The sequence below is a fragment of the Amblyomma mixtum genome, chromosome 1 (genome assembly GCF_055824585.1).
Source record: "Amblyomma mixtum isolate Tamu chromosome 1, ASM5582458v1, whole genome shotgun sequence".
Taxonomy (NCBI): domain Eukaryota; kingdom Metazoa; phylum Arthropoda; class Arachnida; order Ixodida; family Ixodidae; genus Amblyomma; species Amblyomma mixtum.
In genome coordinates this window covers 281,426,120-281,445,798 of record NC_143012.1, presented here as the reverse complement: position 1 = coordinate 281,445,798, position 19,679 = coordinate 281,426,120, and the positions used below count along the sequence as shown (strand labels likewise).

Genomic DNA, 19,679 nt, shown 5'->3' with positions numbered 1-19,679 from the left:
CAGAACCTCTCCTCGGCTGCTGGTATGGCTGTATCCCCAATCAGCGTGTTCGCAATTTAGGTCGTCCGCTATTAATAACGGTGTTTTCTTGGTGTTTTCTATTGTCTTACTTAGATTCGCGCATCGAGATGCGGGGCTTCTAGGAGGCTTGTATACATTGGAGACTATTAAAGATTCTTTGGTAACATTATTCGGTATGGTTTCCACATTGACGTGTGCTACCTCGTGTGTGTGGTCGTGTATTGTGTGTCTGAGTGTGCGTCTGATGTAGGTTGTAACCGCGGGCTTGTCCGCGTTGGGTGCATGTTATGCTCTATATCCAGATATGCTAAGCGCTGTATGCATTTCTTGTAGTAGTATAAGGTCGGGTGGTGACGAGTTGCTAGTAATGAGCTTTACTAGAGGATCACGCTTTCGCCTAGTGCTCCGGCAGTTCCAGTGCCAAATTATTAACGAGTGGTTGTCGACGTTATGAATGGGAGGATTAGCTGCCATCTTGCTGCAATTTGGATACTGCAGAGGTAGGTATTGGTGGTCGGGTTGGAAAGGGCTTGTGATTGAGAGGAATGAAGGGTGATTGAAATGGGAGTCTAGCCAACATGCACGATACGGGTAACTGCCGCTTTTACCATCGGTTCTACCTTAACAGCGAGTTGATCACAGAATTTGTTTAGCCGCACCTCTAGCAGACAGCTTGGGTTTGGAATCGTTCTTCAATTTATTGCTGGAGGATTTCGAATTTTGCCGGAAATTTTGCCGGAAATTTTGCCTCTAGGCTGGCTTCTAATTCATCTAGAGGGTCATTGACGCCGTTTGATTGCATGCTTTTCTTTTTTGCCGGGAGGGGAATGGGGGGGGGGGGGGGGTAGTGGGCGCGGATGGAGTCAGTTTGAGTGGTTGGAAGGGTGCTGAGTGGAATAAATGTTGCGGAGGAGATATAGGTGTGGATGGGATGAGGATAGGGGAAGCAACACCTCTGGCTCCTTGAGGAGAAGCGAGAGGTGTTGCTGTCGGCGCGATACCTCTTCCCTGAGGCGAACCATCTCCTCCGCCTGGGAGTCTGGGGCGCGGGCGACCCTGTCTGCCCACGTGAGTCCTGTGTGCTTGTCTTGAGGGATGTCTGTAATGCTGCTTTGTAAAATACTGAACCACAGCACAGAAATGATCTTATATGCCGCTGTTACTGTTTTAGAATAACACTTCATTTTCAGCGCCATAAGGCTGAGTAGTAGCGTAACTCTTCGGGAAGCCGCTATCGCTGTACTTCAGCGACCTTTTTTTTTTTATTTTAGCGAGCAAAGTCTAGCTTCAAATGGCGGTTGGCAAAGACCAATCCATGCAACTGTTGTATGAGTTTAGTACGTTTTTGTTACAATAATGTCATAATTTTTAGCGTATTTCATATTCTTCAAACACTTCATTGACACACTGCACTGATTTAACACAAAAGGGATCGAGAAGCCATGAACGAGATTACTATCATGAATAACAAAAATCAAGAGAAAAAGCAGTTACCAAGCTTCTCACAAAGAAAGGTAACGGAATGAGTATAATAGCAACCTCTACCGCGAATGAAAAGACATGCAGCATTTTGAGGTCGCTGTACGTATTCAATTAAGTTAGGCGTGAAGCACAAGTACAGTGAAGGGAGGTCAATGTGGGCGCTTAAAGTAATGGTATTTCAACGAAAATAAAGGAAACATTTCTGTGTTTTTGCTAAGCGCGTGAAATTCCCTGGCCCTGACGGGGGTCCCTAGTATTACTGCTAAAACAAGAAACTCTAAGCATCACACATACAGAGCTCAGAAAAAATTCGAGCACGTGACCGTCCCCATTGCGCATTAATTAGCGCCATCACTGAATCTTTCTTCCGTAAACACTCGAAGTAAGCAGCCTTGCGGAAGAAACGCCACCACAACAAAAAACGCGAGTCATAAGCAAAAAAAAAAAATGGCGCAATAGACGTATGCTGAGCAACACACGAAAGACTTTGCACAGCCACGATGAAATGTCCTTTCAAGCGCGTCACATATTTTACGCGCCAACAGATTTAAATACCCATCCGAACGAATGTGCTTTTGTACGCGTCGCCATTCTCACCGTGTTTGTGTTTACGATCCTCTGCTCCAACACAGCGTCTGTTTTTCTCGTGACAATGATTTCTCTTGGTGGAAAGAAGCGTACGCGAGGAGAAGGTCTTGCGCGAATATAACTAGCAGGCTTATGTAAGAATTTGTAGCACGTCAAGAAAACAACCAGGAGAAAATACCTCAGCCGAATAGCTTGGATCTTAAGCCCAAACTCCAAGGGCCCTTCCTGGGCGTACGCGCTCAGCGTCGGCGCTCTTGGCGCCGCGCAACGACAGGCGCTGGCAGCAGTACTCATCTCCATGGTACTAGGCGCTGGCTAGCGCTGCCGCACGCTGCTCGCGCTTGTGCTCACGCTGCTGTGTGGTTGCCAGACCTTACAGGCAGATGCTGGCCAAAACAGTTTGACTGCCACTCAAAGCTTTCCGCTTTTGAAAGCGTTACAGCACATAGTTTAGGCAGTAAGCTGAATTGCTGTTTACTAGTTCAAACTTTTTTACAAATGTACATGCAACTGCCACAGTTTTCTCAGCTAACATCAATACCATAGAGTCATGCCATGGAGTTCTTTTGCTTCCTTCATTCTGTTCGTGGATTAGTTTGTAGTTAGCTCTTCTACGTGCATCTGTGCAATCATGCCAGCTGTCGGCAGAAGAACAAGAGTTTTACGGCTCATGACAAGAGCAGTGGGTCTTGTCATATTGAAGAGACAGGAGAGGCGTCAGCGGAGGAAGCCACGGTGGTGGGTTCGGCCCGTATTTATGGCGCGAAAGCAAGAAGGCCTCTACCACACAGCTGTAAGTACCTCCGTTTCTTTCAGTGTTACACCTTAAATTAGTAAGACATTCAGGGCAACAATTGTACATCAGTGTTTTCGTGACTGCGGGATTAGAGCTCATCATGATTCCCTGTAGGTGCTAGTAGCTGCTTGAGAGTCTTGCCTGGAGACGAACAATTCAAGGGGCTGAAAGTCTAATTCACCGTGGTCTCGTGTCATCCACGCTTGATTGAGGACGACGCAGTTTGTCTCATTTATTTATTTTTTCGTGGCCGTGCTAATGAAGAGAAGGTAGATTAGTTGAGCCGTCCAGATGGACCTCGTAGTGATCGTAGTCACCATATATACACGACTAGAAAGCGAGTTTTTTCTTTAATCTATTTCTGAGCGCACTCAGCGTATTCGGAGGCAAGGTACGATTATCACGCGACTTTTTTTTTTTCCCCCTTTATGTTTAAGCGAGCTTCACCATCACACTTGCCAGCTGTAGGAGAAGCAAACTTTCAGTAAGCTTGGGTTTCTGCGGTACTTCAGCAGGTGCGTGTGCACTGGCAGAACAGACGGTGGCGCGGAAAGAAAGCGATACGGGGTCATTGAGAAAGATAAGTCGTTGAAAGTTCTGAGCAGAGTAGAAGAAGTAAAGCGAACGAATGGGCATAGCAACGAGGGCACGGTGATGACGACGACCGCCGTCGCTAGCCGTTCGGAGGCTTTCCTGCGGCGCATGTCATGTGCATTTATGAAGTGTTGCCTCTTGACCTGTATCCGCTGCTTCGGTATTTTTGCATATCGTTTCCGCTTTTGTTCTGAGCTCTGGATACCTCGGCTGTATATAACTTAACTGTGATACTGTTAATCATAATATATATATATATATATATATAGTTGCAGGAGGTCTTGTCGTTCAATGGGCCAGGAAAACTTGTAGAAGAAGGGGTCACAACCTTGCAATTATCTTAATTTAATACCGACAGTTTCGGATGGAGGACCGTCCTTCCTCAGGGTATACACAAGAATGGACACAGTTTCTCATTTTCTACGCAGCGTGCGCAAAGGGTGAGGTGAAACCACTCTCTCTCCCGTTAGTGGAAAGGGACGCAAAGTCAGTATAAGCCGCAAGTGCTCCAGTCCATTTAGGGGGAAGAGGGTGACGGTTGCGAAGGACAGGGAAGGGGGAAAAACATATATGCACAAAAATATAAAAATAAAGGAAGCAAAAGTAACATTAAAAAATAAAAATAAATATAGGAAGGCAACGGCGGAGGCTTGGGTAACAAAGCTATAGAAATAGATAGGGAGGGAACTAGTTGCTTCTCAGAAGGAATGTTTCGAGAGAAGCTCCCTTCGGTGTGGGTGGTGAACCCAGCAGAATTAACACAAACAATATCCTAACAAGGAAAGTACAAAGCAAAACCACAAATAAAACAAAAAAGAAACACAAAAAGAAGAAAGAAACAAGCGCACGCATGCATGTGTACAGTGTATAACATCACAGAACGGACCGCTCCCCAGCGGTGCAGGTGTTTTGGACCGTTGTAACGTGAGTTACGAGTCAGCCACAACATTTAGAGCTGTTTAAGACAAGCCCGTTATCGCCACGGCGGAAGCGCGGCGCCGCGGTCGAGGGAGGCAGGGCGGCCGGCCAGACGCCGTGCGGGAACCCGATCCCGCAGCCGAGTGCCGCGGCGTCCGACCCACAGTAGGCCATTCCCTTCGTGCTTTTCGTCGCGAAGGCATTCGAGTACAGACTGGTTTTTCAAAAGAAGGGGCCGAAAGGACGGGTGAGAAGGAACCTAAAGAGTAAGTACGTTCAGAAAAAAAAAAAAATTAAGAAAAGTAAGAATGGGGACGTGGGACCCCGCAGAGTGCAGGCTTCATGGAAGAGGAGGGATAGGCGTTCAAATTGTTCTAGCTAGTTAGGCTTTTGAGGAAGGTAAAATTGCCCAAGTTTTCATTAATTCCATGTGTTAGTGTCTGAAATTTGTGTATGAAATACGACTCTCTTTGTTCTCTTTGGCGACTTGTTTGGAAACCGGATTGGAGAAGGATGACGTGAATGTTTTCGAATGCATGCTGGGGCAGGCACAGGTGCTTAGAAAAAGGAAGATTTGGCAGCGCGTGAGTATGGGCCTTGTGGTTGTTAAAACGCAACCTGAACGGTGTTTCAGTTTGACCGATGTATTCCATGCCACACACACTGCAGTGTAGCATATACACTACGTTCGCGCTGTCGCAATTCAGGGTTTCCCTAATCCTGAAGGTGAAATCGGAGAATGTTCCTTTAGCGATGGTTGTAGTCTGCATATGACTGCAAACCTTGCAACGTGGCTTACGGCACGGTTGACATCCAGGACTCGGGTTGGAGTTGGGCGTTGTTTTGGACTTAACTAAAATGTCCCTCAGGTTCCTACTGCGCCGGTATACTGCTCTTGGTGGTTGTTTAAAAATGAGAGACAAGTGACTGCTTTGCTGGATAATATTAAAATGTTTTGATAGGATACTATTAACACGTGGAATGTTAGATGAATGCGTGAGAATAAGGTTGTTTGGCCTTTCACTATCCCGCGATTGTGGGGAATTTATTATTTTATTCCTGTCTAAACCACGAGCTTCATTCATCTAACATTCCACGTGTTAATAGTATCCTATCAAAACATTTTAATATTATCCAGCAAAGCAGTCACTTGTCTCTCATTTTTAAACAACCACCAAGAGCAGTATACCGGCGCAGTAGGAACCTGAGGGACATTTTAGTTAAGTCCAAAACAACGCCCAACTCCAACCCGAGTCCTGGATGTCAACCGTGCCGTAAGCCACGTTGCAAGGTTTGCAGTCATATGCAGACTACAACCATCGCTAAAGGAACATTCTCCGATTTCACCTTCAGGATTAGGGAAACCCTGAATTGCGACAGCGCGAACGTAGTGTATATGCTACACTGCAGTGTGTGTGGCATGGAATACATCGGTCAAACTGAAACACCGTTCAGGTTGCGTTTTAACAACCACAAGGCCCATACTCACGCGCTGCCAAATCTTCCTTTTTCTAAGCACCTGTGCCTGCCCCAGCATGCATTCGAAAACATTCACGTCATCCTTCTCCAATCCGGTTTCCAAACAAGTCGCCAAAGAGAACAAAGAGAGTCGTATTTCATACACAAATTTCGGACACTAACACATGGAATTAATGAAAACTTGGGCAATTTTACCTTCCTCAAAAGCCTAACTAGCTAGAACAATTTGAACGCCTATCCCTCCTCTTCCATGAAGCCTGCACTCTGCGGGGTCCCACGTCCCCATTCTTACTTTTCTTAATTTTTTTTTTTTTCTGAACGTACTTACTCTTTAGGTTCCTTCTCACCCGTCCTTTCGGCCCCTTCTTTTGAAAAACCAGTCTGTACTCGAATGCCTTCGCGACGAAAAGCACGAAGGGAATGGCCTACTGTGGGTCGGACGCCGCGGCACTCGGCTGCGGGATCGGGTTCCCGCACGGCGTCTGGCCGGCCGCCCTGCCTCCCTCGACCGCGGCGCCGCGCTTCCGCCGTGGCGATAACGGGCTTGTCTTAAACAGCTCTAAATGTTGTGGCTGACTCGTAACTCACGTTACAACGGTCCAAAACACCTGCACCGCTGGGGAGCGGTCCGTTCTGTGATGTTATACACTGTACACATGCATGCGTGCGCTTGTTTCTTTCTTCTTTTTGTGTTTCTTTTTTGTTTTATTTGTGGTTTTGCTTTGTACTTTCCTTGTTAGAATATTGTTTGTGTTAATTCTGCTGGGTTCACCACCCACACCGAAGGGAGCTTCTCTCGAAACATTCCTTCTGAGAAGCAACTAGTTCCCTCCCTATCTATTTCTATAGCTTTGTTACCCAAGCCTCCGCCGTTGCCTTCCTATATTTATTTTTATTTTTTAATGTTACTTTTGCTTCCTTTATTTTTATATTTTTGTGCATATATGTTTTTCCCCCTTCCCTGTCCTTCGCAACCGTCACCCTCTTCCCCCTAAATGGACTGGAGCACTTGCGGCTTATACTGACTTTGCGTCCCTTTCCACTAACGGGAGAGAGAGTGGTTTCACCTCACCCTTTGCGCACGCTGCGTAGAAAATGAGAAACTGTGTCCATTCTTGTGTATACCCTGAGGAAGGACGGTCCTCCGTCCGAAACTGTCGGTATTAAATTAAGATAATTGCAAGGTTGTGACCCCTTCTTCTACATATATATATATATATATATATATATATATATATATATATATATATATATATATATATATATTGTAACGGCCTTTATTGGCAAGAGATGACTGTTTGTGAAGGCCGGTTAGAGCGGGCAAGGACGGGTCCTGCTGCTTCAGCTGCCGATCGTCTTCTTCTCGCCTCGCGCCGCGCATCGGTTCTGTTGCTCCGTCGGCTAAGCGTCTTCCTCTTTACATTTGGCCCCGGGGGAAAAAGAGCCATCTTGGCGATTTAGGGGGTCAACAGGACGCAGGGGTCGTAGTATGGCTTCAAACGCGAAATGTGGACGGTCTCACGCCCACGTCGTCGGAGATCGGATGATGGCGTCACGGGCTCAACGACGTAATTGACGGGAGAAGTGCGCTCAAGGACACGGTAGGGTCCATGGTAGTTTGGCAGCAATTTGGTAAAGAGACCTGGTGCAGCAGAAGGCACACGGAGCCAAACAAGGGATTGCGGCTGAAAAGTGTCTGTGCCATGGGAGTGGTCGAGGCGGTATTTGTGGCGCCCTTGGTCGTCGGACGTGAATGACCGGGCGAGCTGGCGGCACTCTTCAGCGTGGCGGGAGGCTTCAGATACGGTTGTGGTTTCCGACGAATCAGGATGGTACGGAAGAATAGTGTCCAGCGGCGAGGATGGTTCACGGCCGTATAGAAGGAAGAATGGTGAGAAACCAGTAGTGCTCTGCGTAGCGGTGTTGTAGGCATATGTGACGAAGGGGAGGATGACGTCCCAGTTAGAATGGTCTGCCGCCACGTACATTGACAACATGCCACCTAGCGTTCGATTGAAACGTTCTGTCAAGCCGTTCGTCTGGGGATGATAGGCAGTAGTGGTGCGGCGAGTAATGTTGCATTGCTGCAGAAGAGATGAAACGACGTCTGACAGAAACACCCGCCCACGGTCGCTCAACAGTTCACGCGGGGCTCCGTGCCGAAGTATGAAATGGTGCAAAAGGAAGGCTGAAACATCCCGCGCCGTAGCAGCTGGGAGGGCAGCTGTTTCGGCGTACCGGGTTAGGTGGTCAACAGCGACGATGACCCAGCGGTTGCCTGCGGCAGTGTAGGGAAGTGGTCCATACAGGTCAATGCCAACTCGTTCAAATGGCCTGGATGGGCAAGGTAAAGGCTGCATAGGGCCGGTCGAATGGTGATGACCCGGCTTGCGGCGCTGGCAATCGGGGCAGGAACGGACGAATTTTCGAACGTAGTTATACATGCCGCGCCAGTAATAGCGGAGGCGAAGCCGGTTGTAGGTCTTGAAAGCACCGCCGTGACCAGCTTGCGGGTCGCTATGAAAGGCTGCGCATATTTGTGAGCGTAAATGTCCAGGGATCACGAGGAGCCACTTGCGGCCATCAGAGAGATAATTTCGGCGGTACAAAATCCCATCATGAATAGTGAAGTGGGCAGCCTGACGGCGGAGTGCGCGCGGTACCGACACGGCAGAACGGTCTGAAAGATAGCGTACAAGAGAAGTGATCCAAGGGTCCTTAGACTGCTCGTTGAGCATATTGTCCAATGACAAGGAGGCGCAGTCGATGGCGGGAGGAGAGGCACTTTCATTGGCTAGAGGTGAACGAGACAAAGCGTCAGCGTCGTTATGCTTCCTTCCAGAGCGATAGATGACACGAATATTGTACTCTTGGAGGCGTAAGGCCCATCGGGCGAGGCGGCCATTTGGGTATTTTAGGGAGGACAGCCAACATAGGGCATGGTGGTCCGTGACGACCTCGAAAGGCCGGCCGTATACGTAAGGCCGAAATTTCCCGATCACCCAAACGATCGCCAAGCACTCTTTTTCGGTGACTGAGTAGTTTTGCTCTGCCTTCGTCAGGGTGCGGCTCGCGTATGCAACAACATACTCCGCATACCCCGGTTTGCGTTGAGCAAGAACAGCACCGATACCAACGCCACTGGCATCTGTGTGGATTTCAGTTGGAGAAGCAGGGTCAAAGTGGCGCAGTATGGGCGGAGAGGTAAGTAGACGGCGCAACGTGATGAACGCGTCGTCACAGGCAGGACTCCAGCTTGATAGGTCGCTACTGCCACGAAGAAGGGCAGTCAGAGGCGCGATGATAGAAGCGAAATTTCGGATAAAGCGTCGGAAGTAAGAACATAAGCCGATAAAACTGCGAAGTTCCTTCATTGTAGAGGGCTTTGGGAACTCAGAGACAGCACGAAGCTTTGCTGGGTCAGGAAGGACACCCTGTTTCGACACGACGTGGCCCAAAATAGTCAGCTGGCGAGCGGCGAAGCGACATTTCTTTAAATTGAGTTGAAGCCCGGCTGTCGCGAGGCATCTCAAAACTTGCTCCAGGCGAACGAGGTGCGTCTGGAAATCTGGGGAGAAAACAACGATATCGTCCAAGTAACATAAGCATGTTTTCCATTTCAGGCCGCGCAGTATTGTGTCCATCATCCGCTCAAAAGTGGCAGGGGCATTGCATAGTCCGAAGGGCATCACGTTGAATTCATACAGCCCGTCAGGCGTCACAAAGGCTGTCTTGGAGCGGTCAGCGTCGGCCATCGGGACTTGCCAATAACCCGAACGTAGATCTAAAGAAGAAAAGAATTCAGCTCCCTGCAAGCAGTCAAGTGCGTCATCAATGCGAGGCAGCGGATAGACGTCTTTGCGGGTGATTTTGTTCAGGCGCCGGTAGTCAACGCAAAAGCGTATAGAGCCATCTTTCTTGGTGACAAGGACGACGGGGGAAGCCCAAGGACTGTGCGATGGCTGTATGTAGCATATTGAAAGCGTCATCTTCGATTCCTTTCAGAATGTGTTTAACTTTATCGGCCTCCGCCATGGACGCATTGACGCGCTTGCAGAGATTGACGACATCTTCTATGTAGCTGGTGTATGATTCACCACTCTGCTGTGCGCGAACGCGAAGACGCTGCTCGGCGCGAAGTTTGCGTACTGCAGGACGGCCGAAGATGTCGGAGAAGCTGGTTTTAAATGCGGTCCAGGTGGTAAAGTCCGATTCGTGGTTCTGGTACCAAAGGTGGGCAACGCCGGTTAGGTAGAAGATTACATTGGTAAGTTTCATAGCGTCGTCCCAACGGTTATGTGCGCTCACCCTGTCGTAAGAGGACAACCAGTCTTCCACATCGTGATCGTCCGTGCCGCTGAAGACGGCAGGGTCGCGCTGGCGGAGCGCCTCATGGCAAGCGACGGGTGCCGGTGAAGAGCTGGCTGGCTGGTTGGCGTTGGCAGGCATGGTGGTAGTGATAGTCCGGTTACGTAGCTCCAGGACGGGATCCCGCAACCTCCACCAAGATGTAACGGCCTTTATTGGCAAGAGATGACTGTTTGTGAAGGCCGGTTAGAGCGGGCAAGGACGGGTACTGCTGCTTCAGCTGCCGATCGTTTTCTTCTCGCCTCGCGCCGCGCATCGGTTCTGTTGCTCCGTCGGCTAAGCGTCTTCCTCTTTACAATATATATATATATATATATATATATATATATATATATATATATATACACACGTTTCCCTCAGGCGTTGCAAACAACCCCCCCCCCCCTCCCCCCTCTTCATTGAAATTATATTCATGTAAATACGGTACGTGTGCAGGCAATTTAGGAGCTGAGCTTACTACCACACACTAGCAAATGTTGGTACCTATTGTGATGCTGCGAACTGTTGTCTGCAGACTGAAAATGTTTTAGCAGCTACTTTTCTGCGTCTGGACAAAACGCTGCATGCATGCACGCACACACTCGAAATTGAGCCACTACATCGATAGAATAAAGCATCTGCCACTCAAGCCCTGTGGCGGCAAATTCAGCCATAGTTATAACAGCAAACTCAAGCAGCAATGTATTATTGCATATTTTGTAATGTTATGTACTGGTGCCTGTGTGATCAAAATCTCAAGGGTCATTTCGGCCTCGTTGTTCTCGCGCAGATGAATGCAGTGCCATGAAATACTGGATACAATTTAGCAGATGTCGTTCCGTCTGGATGGAACACTACACACTCAGTGGCTTAAAAGATTTGAGTTGCACCTGGGCACCAAGTTTGGTTGATTATTGGCTCTGCGGACTGTGTGCAGCTGCACAGATTGAGTACTCTCTCAAAGTTCCCTGTATGTTATAAAGGCAATGCAAATGGCGAAGGAACTTCTGATCACACAAGCTGATCACCTGAAAGGCACAGTTTTTAAAAATCAGGGGGTGAACCTGGCACACCTATCTGCCTATCACTATTACGAAACACCAGCAGGAGAATCGGGGCCATTTTTGCGCTACTTAGATCCAGCAATGAAATATTTAAGGTTTCACAGCAGAAGTGCAGCGCTCACCTAAACAACATATCCAGCTATGATAAGCACTTAATACTTCAGTGATCACAAAAATTATGCAAAAAAACATCAAACACAAAAGCCACCTACAACATCTGGCCTGCAATCATGCATTACAGGGTATTGCAGTCATGCTGTGCATTTTTTTTTACCTGACTGGATTATCTTTTCCTCAACAGATGCGTCGAATGCGTGAAGGGGATCACGACCTCTTTTTTAAGTTTTATCGGATGACCCCGAAGCTTTTTGATGAGCTGTTGAGCTTTGTGGCCGCAGACCTCACACGTCAGCATGTCGCGAGGGAGCCCCTGGAGCCAGGGGAGAGACTGGCAATAGCCCTGAGGTTTGTAGAACTTGATTTCTGTCTGTGGACATGTCAATTAGCGACAACGTTCTGCTATGCAGAAAGTGCAGTTGTGACATTTAGTAGTGTACTGGCAACAAAGTGGAGAGTACGAATATCCTTTTTTTATTCCTTTTAATAATCATCTCAAAAAAATTTAAAAAGTTGGAAATAGGTAGCTGGGACCAGCAGAGATTTGCTGGGATCAGAGCAAAGTTAAAAATAGAGGAACTAAACAAGGTCAGTTAGATATAAAGCAGTTTCTTTTGTACAGTATGACTGAACTCTGTAGTGATTACCTGAACATACATGAAGTGGCATATTTGAATATGTGCCACCTAGTATATAAAAGTAGTGCAATCAGTTTGCATATATGCCGCCGCGGTGGCTCAGTGGCTATGGTGCTCGGCTGCTGACCCAAAAGACGCGGGTTCGATCCCGGCCGCGGCGGCTGGAATTTCTTTGGAGGAGAAATTCTAGAGGCCCGTGTACTGTGCGATGTCAGTGCACGTTAAAGAACCCCAGGTGGTCGAAATTTCCGGAGCCCTCCACTACGGCGTCTCTCATAGCCTTAGTCGCTTTGGGACGTTAAACCCCATAAACCAACCAGTTTGCATATATGCTCTCATTGCATTGCCCATAGTTTGTTATTGAGGAGCACAAGGGCATTGCTGGAGTGCAAGTGCAGTTGCTAGTAGGCAGTGGATGCACGTGGTTCTTTGTGATAAAAGTTGTCGCTACACAAAACAGGTTCAAGAATGCAGATAATTTTTTGACTGCTGGTGCTCTGTTTGTTCTCTTAGCGTATTGTTCTTTTATAACACCTAGTAAGTGCTTCCCTTTGTCTGGCAGTTTAGGTGACCTATGTAACGTACTAGTCATATTAGTGGTTAACTTAGGGCAGATATATTGAATAGGTTGGCATGATCATGTCATGGTGGTCGAAATACTTTAGTGCATCAATGTGTTGCACCTGTAATTTTGCAGTACGATAACCTAGCAGCTTCATATTGTGAAAATTCTTGGCTTGCCATGTCTGCGCAAGACCTGTTCATGAAACTGTGGCACTGACACAATACTCAGACACAGAAAGCTTGGTTGCAAGTTGAAGTTTCTTCATGAATTGAATCTGTTTTTCTGTCTTGTAGCTATCTGGCTTCAGGGCAGGACATATGCAATGTGGCCCTTGCCTACCGCGTTGGCATAGAAACTGCAAGGCGGTGCATACACGCAGCATGTCGGGCCATATGGGAACAACTTAAAGATCACTTCATGCAGGTAAGCTGAACCTTGGCTGCGAAATTTGTCACCCTCTGCATTTCATTTAAAGTGGTTTATGGTAAGGCAAATACTTCATGAAATTATTAATGTGCGTCACTGTGCTATGAAAGTTAGCGTTGGTAGCCTTTCAGAGATGTGTATACCTCAGTGTGGCAGCTTTGTTGCAAACCTTCTTCATATAGGCTTTGCAACAAGGGCTGATACTCATATGCTCATTAATAGTTCTCAGTCTATTCTTTGCTAGCTTACAGCCAGCAAATACAAATTTGTATCTTTGCCCTGGTTTACCATTATATTAATTGCTAACATTTTGTTGTTGGCTTTATTGCTAGCATGCAGATTAAGCATGCAGTAGTTTTAACTCCTGGCAATTCAACATTTTGACAGCTTAAGAACAAGGAACAGGCAGATGTAATGGGCCCCAACAAGGGAATGAAAAAAAATTGCATTCCACATATCTGTCATTGGGTGTTTGCTTTCTGACGTGGCACTTGTCTTGCAAGTTTGCTACTGTCCGCCTTAAAGCAGAGCTGTTGCCTTCTTCCAGACACCGACAGAGGCAGAGTGGCGCAAAATTGCCAATGATTTTGCCGACCGATGGCAGTTCCCAAATTGCTTGGGAGCTGTTGATGGCAAACATGTGGCTATTGTCTGCCCTCCAAATTCTGGGAGCAGATACAATTACAAGGTAATCGCACTCGTGAAATGGATTAATGCCATGATAATTGTTCACATAGGGGCATAGCAAACCTATTTCTGTCATCAGTCCACAAATAAAATATTGCTCCTGGTGTTTATCAAGGTAGCTTGCACTCCAATGCGAGCTAAGTTGCACTTCAAAGCTTAGGTTGCTTTGAAAGCGCATCTCAAATGATTGCCCTATAGAGGCGAAATACAAGTCATTGTGCATGCTTTCTTGCTGACATTCAGTATATACAGGCAAAATACGTCACTGTGCGTGCTCTCTTGCCTACATTGAATATAGAAGTTATTAAAGGCAGCTTTCGAAGCAAGTGCTGTTCAAGATTTCCTAGCTTGCCAACCCTTACGCAATGTAGATTTAAATGATTGCATAGACTCTCGCAACGCTAAATGAGCACTGTGCGGAAGCTGCTTGTTATGGGTCGCCAATGCTGCAGATGACGCAGATTTGTAATTAATTCTGATCAAATCAGGGAAGGACGTGATCCAGGCATGGTATTGGAAAAGTACGACGGTCATGTGCCATCTCTTCATCAGATTCCAGCGTGAATAAGGGAGCGGTTTAACCAAGAGAAGCATATTATGGTGCACGTTTAGCATTGCAACAGCGTATGTAACGTACCAGCAGCAAATAAAATTGGAACAGGATAACAGTGATACTTGCCAGGGTGCAATAACACGTGATGTGACAGCTGTCACCTTATAGAACAGGTAATTGAGCAAGTGATAACACCTCCTTTGGTCATAACACCTGGTGTTTGTTGGCATTGTCTCTGTACCAGCAGTTTCTAGATTAAAAGACCATCTCACTTGCAGATGTAAAAGGCACAGGCCCTTGCTGGAGTGTACCAACCAGTGTCTCCCACTAGATTTCCGGGAACAGAAGGTTCTTCTATTGCTCAAAGGTTTAAGTGCGCAAACGAAGCTGCCATGTTGTATAGCATGGAGTCACACCTTGGCCGTTGCAGTATTGAGCTTTTGAAATTTATGTAGTGTTATGTGCCATACATTTAATTCAGTGTGTACTATGTTTTTCATTTCAGGGCACATACTCAGTAGTGCTGATGGCTGTTGTGGACAGCCACTGTACGTATTGATAGATGTAGGCGGAGAAGGTCGGTTCAGTGATGGTGGAACTTTCAAAAACTGCGACTTTGGCCGTGACCTCAGCAGAGGAAGCCTTGATATTCCCAAACTCGGGAGGCTTCCTAGGTCAGCAGCTGCAGCGCCGTATGCTTTTGTGGGCGATGAAGCCTTCCAACTGAGGACCGACTTTATGCGTCCGTACCCATCGAGGCATCTCGATGACAAGAAGAGGGTCTTCAACTACAGACTCAGCAGAGAACGGTATAAATCGACCTTATATTATGTGTTACTGAAAGAAGGTGTTAGAAAAATCCCTATTTCGTAACTTTGATAGCTTTATCTAGAGTTTGAATTTAAGCTTTTTTAGTAGCATTCATATTCACTGGACCAAAGCATTGGTCTAAAACAGAATAGAAAACTCAAAGGTATAAATATTAAACGCATTGGTATAATAGCCTATTAACATTTCTGCTCCTTTGTCTGCATCTCCCCACTAGTGTGTATTTTAGAATAGATTTGTTGAACATGCTATAAGCCTGTTTTGAGGTCTTTATTGTCTGAAATGTTTTTTGCATTCCTCTTTCAGGCGATGTGCTGAAAATGCCTTCGGCATTACTGCAGCCAGGTGGCGGGTACTGTTGCGAGCTATCCCCCTGCGCCCTGAGAATGTTGACTATGTTGTCAAGGCCGCCTGTGTCTTGCACAATTGCCTGACGGTCAGAAATCCTCTTGCGCAAACTTACACTGACAGAGAGGACGCGTTTGGAAATGTTGTGGCAGGACATTGGCGGCAAGGCATCCAAATGGCGTCGGGGGACAGTTCAGAGCCTCGGTATTTCCCACTTGCTCCCACCCATTCAAGAAATCACCATGCTGATGCCGCTGCAGCCAGGGACTTGTTTTCCACTTACTTTAGCAGCGCAGCTGGCGAAGTCTCCTGGCAGTGGCAACAGCCAGGCATTTCCAAGGTGGCAGCCCTGAGACGAGGGGCACGCCAGTAGCACCATCCATGCTACTAGAGGTAGGGTGCTTTTGCATTAAGAAAAAATGTGCACTGAGTTTTTACTGCATTAGTACCGGCCAAGCTGCTTTAACCTGTGCAGCTGACTTTGCTATTCCGGAACTAATTTATTGTAGTGCGGTCGAACCGACTTAAACACTATATTATTGGCCAAGTATATTGGCTGTAACAGTGAACAGCCCTGGCACTGCATTCTATAAAAAATATCTGTTTACTACCGTGTTTTCATGCCATGCTATTGGTAATAACAGTTTTGCTACTGTGAGCTAGGATGAAAAGAATTGTTAGATTCTGACAAAACCACAAGTGCCCAGGGCAGACCGCATGTTGGCGCATTTCACTTCGTGTGAGGCCCCCCACCCTTCAAATTGAGTTGGCTGCACGTAATGATACAAAGAGAAAACAAGAGCCCTCAGATTCCCCCGCCCTTTCCACTTAAACACAGAGCAGCAAGATACTTTTGAAAAAGATGTCTGTCCACTTTATGTGTAGCAAGCGAAGCTGCCAGCATGTGGCTTTTCCCAGAACTAGGGACCAACTTCCTGGGTGATTGATATGTTTGAATCTTCATTTTGTCTTCTTTCTGAAAATCCATTTATAACAATTATTGGTTGTATCAGTAACATTTCCTTGGCACTGTAATATTTTGTGGGCTCTACTGTACTAAACTGGCCTGAAATGAAGCAGGACGAAGACATCAACGTTGCACCAATTTTGTGAGGAGGGCAGGAAGCTCAAAACTGCTCAAGTTTGATTGTATGCGTGGTTAAGAGGAGAAACAAATTCTCCATACAAAACAGATAGGGGGGGGGGGGGGGGCGACTACCAACCACCATGGTTCCTCTTGTGGAAAGTAACCTTTGTGCATATGCAGAGCCTGTTGCAGGAAAGCAGGAAATTAATGTTGTATGCAAAAAGGCATGGTTTGGTTTATGGGGTTTAACTTCCCAAAGCGACTGAGGCTATGAGGGACGCCGTAGTGGAGGGCTCCGGAAATTTCGACCACCTGGGGTTCTAACGTGAACTGACATCGCACAGTACACGGGCCTCTAGAATTTCTCCTCCAAAGAAATTCCAGCCGCCGCGGCCGGGATCGAACCCGCGACTTTTGGGTCAGCAGCCGAGCACCATAACCACTGAGCCACCGCGGCGGCCAAAAAGGCATGGGTTAGGTGACCAGTTAAGGACAGCAGTGATCTTTACGGCCTTGAATGTATGTGTGCATCTTTATCACATTGCTCACACGGGCAGCTGCTCTGTGCTAATATGGAGTCCCTGCAAGACCATGTGGGGGTCGTCGAATAGGTTCTTGCCTCAGGATGACCACTTTTTTTTGTGCTACATGCAGAAAAGATAACTGACTTTTCCCAGGGGTGAAGAAGTTATCTGTAGTTTTGAGTGTCATATTCTGTGTGTCAGGCACACAGCCAAGAAAATGATTCAACAAAAATGACCTGTGTTGGGAAGAAAAAAAATGGGCACCGCAGCTTTATTTAGCAGCGTATTCAGCAGACATTTCTTGGAATGCTTGGATCAGCTTTATCTGTAGCCCAGGTTGAGCGGCCTCCGGTAATGTCTTCATCATTTTGCCTAATGACAGTCCGAATAGTTCACAGTAGTCAAAATTTTCACTTTTATTAAGGGCCTCGGTAAGCTTGCTGAGGTGAGTTGCTATTGCTTCATCGGCCCGGTCGGCCTTTCTTTTCTGTCGTTTGCCCTGAGCAAGCGCAGTTTGTGGCATTGGAGCCTCTGCTGTCGCCAAGTCTTCTTGTGCAGCAGGAGAGGTGTCAGCCAGTGAATCCTGCGAGCATGGATCTTCCAGCATCCACTCTTCAAACTGCGAAAGTCCGTCGTTTTCTTGTGTTTGAGTGCTGAGCTCAAGCACTTCACACGGTTCAGACACTACGATGTCCTGGGACGCAGTGCTTGCCTCCAACACTGTGTTGGTGTTAGCCGCACCACTGGTCTCGGACATTGCGCTGTCCTGGAGCACGGTGACAAGCTGAACTGCACCGCTGGGCCCCACAACACAACTTGACGCAGGCTGGCTTGGTTTTGCCGACGTGTAGTTGCCTGAAGTCCTGCATATATTAGAACAGCAACCATGTACCAAAATGAACACACCCCTCAAATTTCTGGGCTTATTTTTAAAAAAGAAGTGAACGTTACAAGTGTAAATATGTTACATAGCACATAAAGTTCTGTGCTGCAGGAGTGGGCAAGGTGACTGCAATGCTGCAACCATGCTAAAACGAATTCTGCTTTTTGCACAGGTTTTCATCGCTTCCACTGCTGCTACAGGTCCCCCTTTCGTGGTCCAGGATGCGTTGTGGATTCCAAAGCAGCAGAAACACGAATCATCTCGCCGTGCCTGGTCGGCACTATCTTCGTTACTGAAGATAGCTATGGTGTGACCACGACCGGACTGCCCAACGTCGTCATGAACTATCCAATCTTGCTCTCACCATCAATAACTCTAATATTGTTATCACAGAAAATTACTGAATCCTAGGATGACTCGCTGCTTCGGGCTCTGTTGTCGGATGTATAGCAGCTTGTGCAGTGCCATTTCTGCTGTTTGTTTGGTTTATTGGGGTTTAACGTCCCAAAACAACTCAGGCTGTGAGGGACGCCGTAGTGAAGGGCTCTGCAAATTTCGACCACCTGGGCTTCTTTAACATGCACTGACATCGCACAATACACGGGCCTCTAGAATTTCGCCTTCATCGAAATTCAGCCGCCTCGGCCGGAATCAAACCTGTGTCTTTCGGGTCAGCAGCCGAGTGCCATAACCGCTTAGCCACCTCGGCGGGGTATTTCTGTTGTTATTCCTACCCATTACTTTGCTTGTTCAATTCCTATTTTTGGTTTTTTGCACTGTTATGCCGTTGCATTTACTTTTGCCTTCCTTTCGCTATGTATTCTTTCCACCCTGCAAGTATTGTAAATAAATAAATCGTATTTGTTCCCTGGCCCACTGTGCTCTCTTCCAATCTCAGTGTCACAGCTTTCAGCCATGAGCAGAAAGCTTGAAGCAGGCATTCAGTGTGAATTGGAAAGCTGCTGTGGAAGTGCAGTGCAGCAGATGTGTTACAAGTATTTCTTAATGAAGGTACTGAACGTATTAGGAGAAAAATAGAAGCTTAGAGCAGCCTTTACTGAGTGGAATCCTTCAGCAGGCACTAAAACAGTACTTAGTCATGGCCTGACATGGGGCAATAATGTCGAAAAGTGTGAGGATGATTGCTAAGAAAAGGCACAAGACTTTGTAAGCATTACAGATGAGCTTGAAAGGAAGCCTAGACCAAAAAACAACCTTGCTTGAGCCTTTTCACAGGTAAGAGTTTCTTCTGCAATAAAGGCACATTTTTTATGTGCAGGAAATGCCGCTTCCTTGGGCCACTGAGTTCACAAGTCCTTGCAAAAATATCGAAGAGGCCTTGAGAGTCACTGAATACCCTTGATTTTCATCTGGGCAAACACAGCATGCACTCCTCTATCATTTTTATTTACAAAGCTCGCTGCGTTGTCCTCAAGTTCGCTCAGCCCTCTGCAGGAAAGCAGTTTTACCCAAAATCCACTACTGTCACTGGCTAAACATGGGAATTGCTGCACACAGCATATACACTTCAAGAAAATCCTTCACCCCAAACTCTTCAATTCATGGGAAGCAAAGCTTTTTACTTTTCATATGAGTGTTGACCACATTTTTGTTTGTAGCCATTATCAGCACTTCAATAGAATATACATTGAAGTTGCTTAGGGCACAAAAATGTTTCGAAGCGCACAAGAACAAAAAAAAATGAGAGTATTGTGATAGGAGTACCGTATTTAT

The 19,679-nt window shown here is 46.9% G+C and overlaps 1 pseudogene; it reads left to right on the top strand.

Moving 5' to 3' along the window:
• Positions 1-2,609: 2,609 nt before the first annotated feature.
• LOC149371899 (uncharacterized) lies at positions 2,610-15,700 on the top strand (annotated as a pseudogene).
• Positions 15,701-19,679: the final 3,979 nt, after the last annotated feature.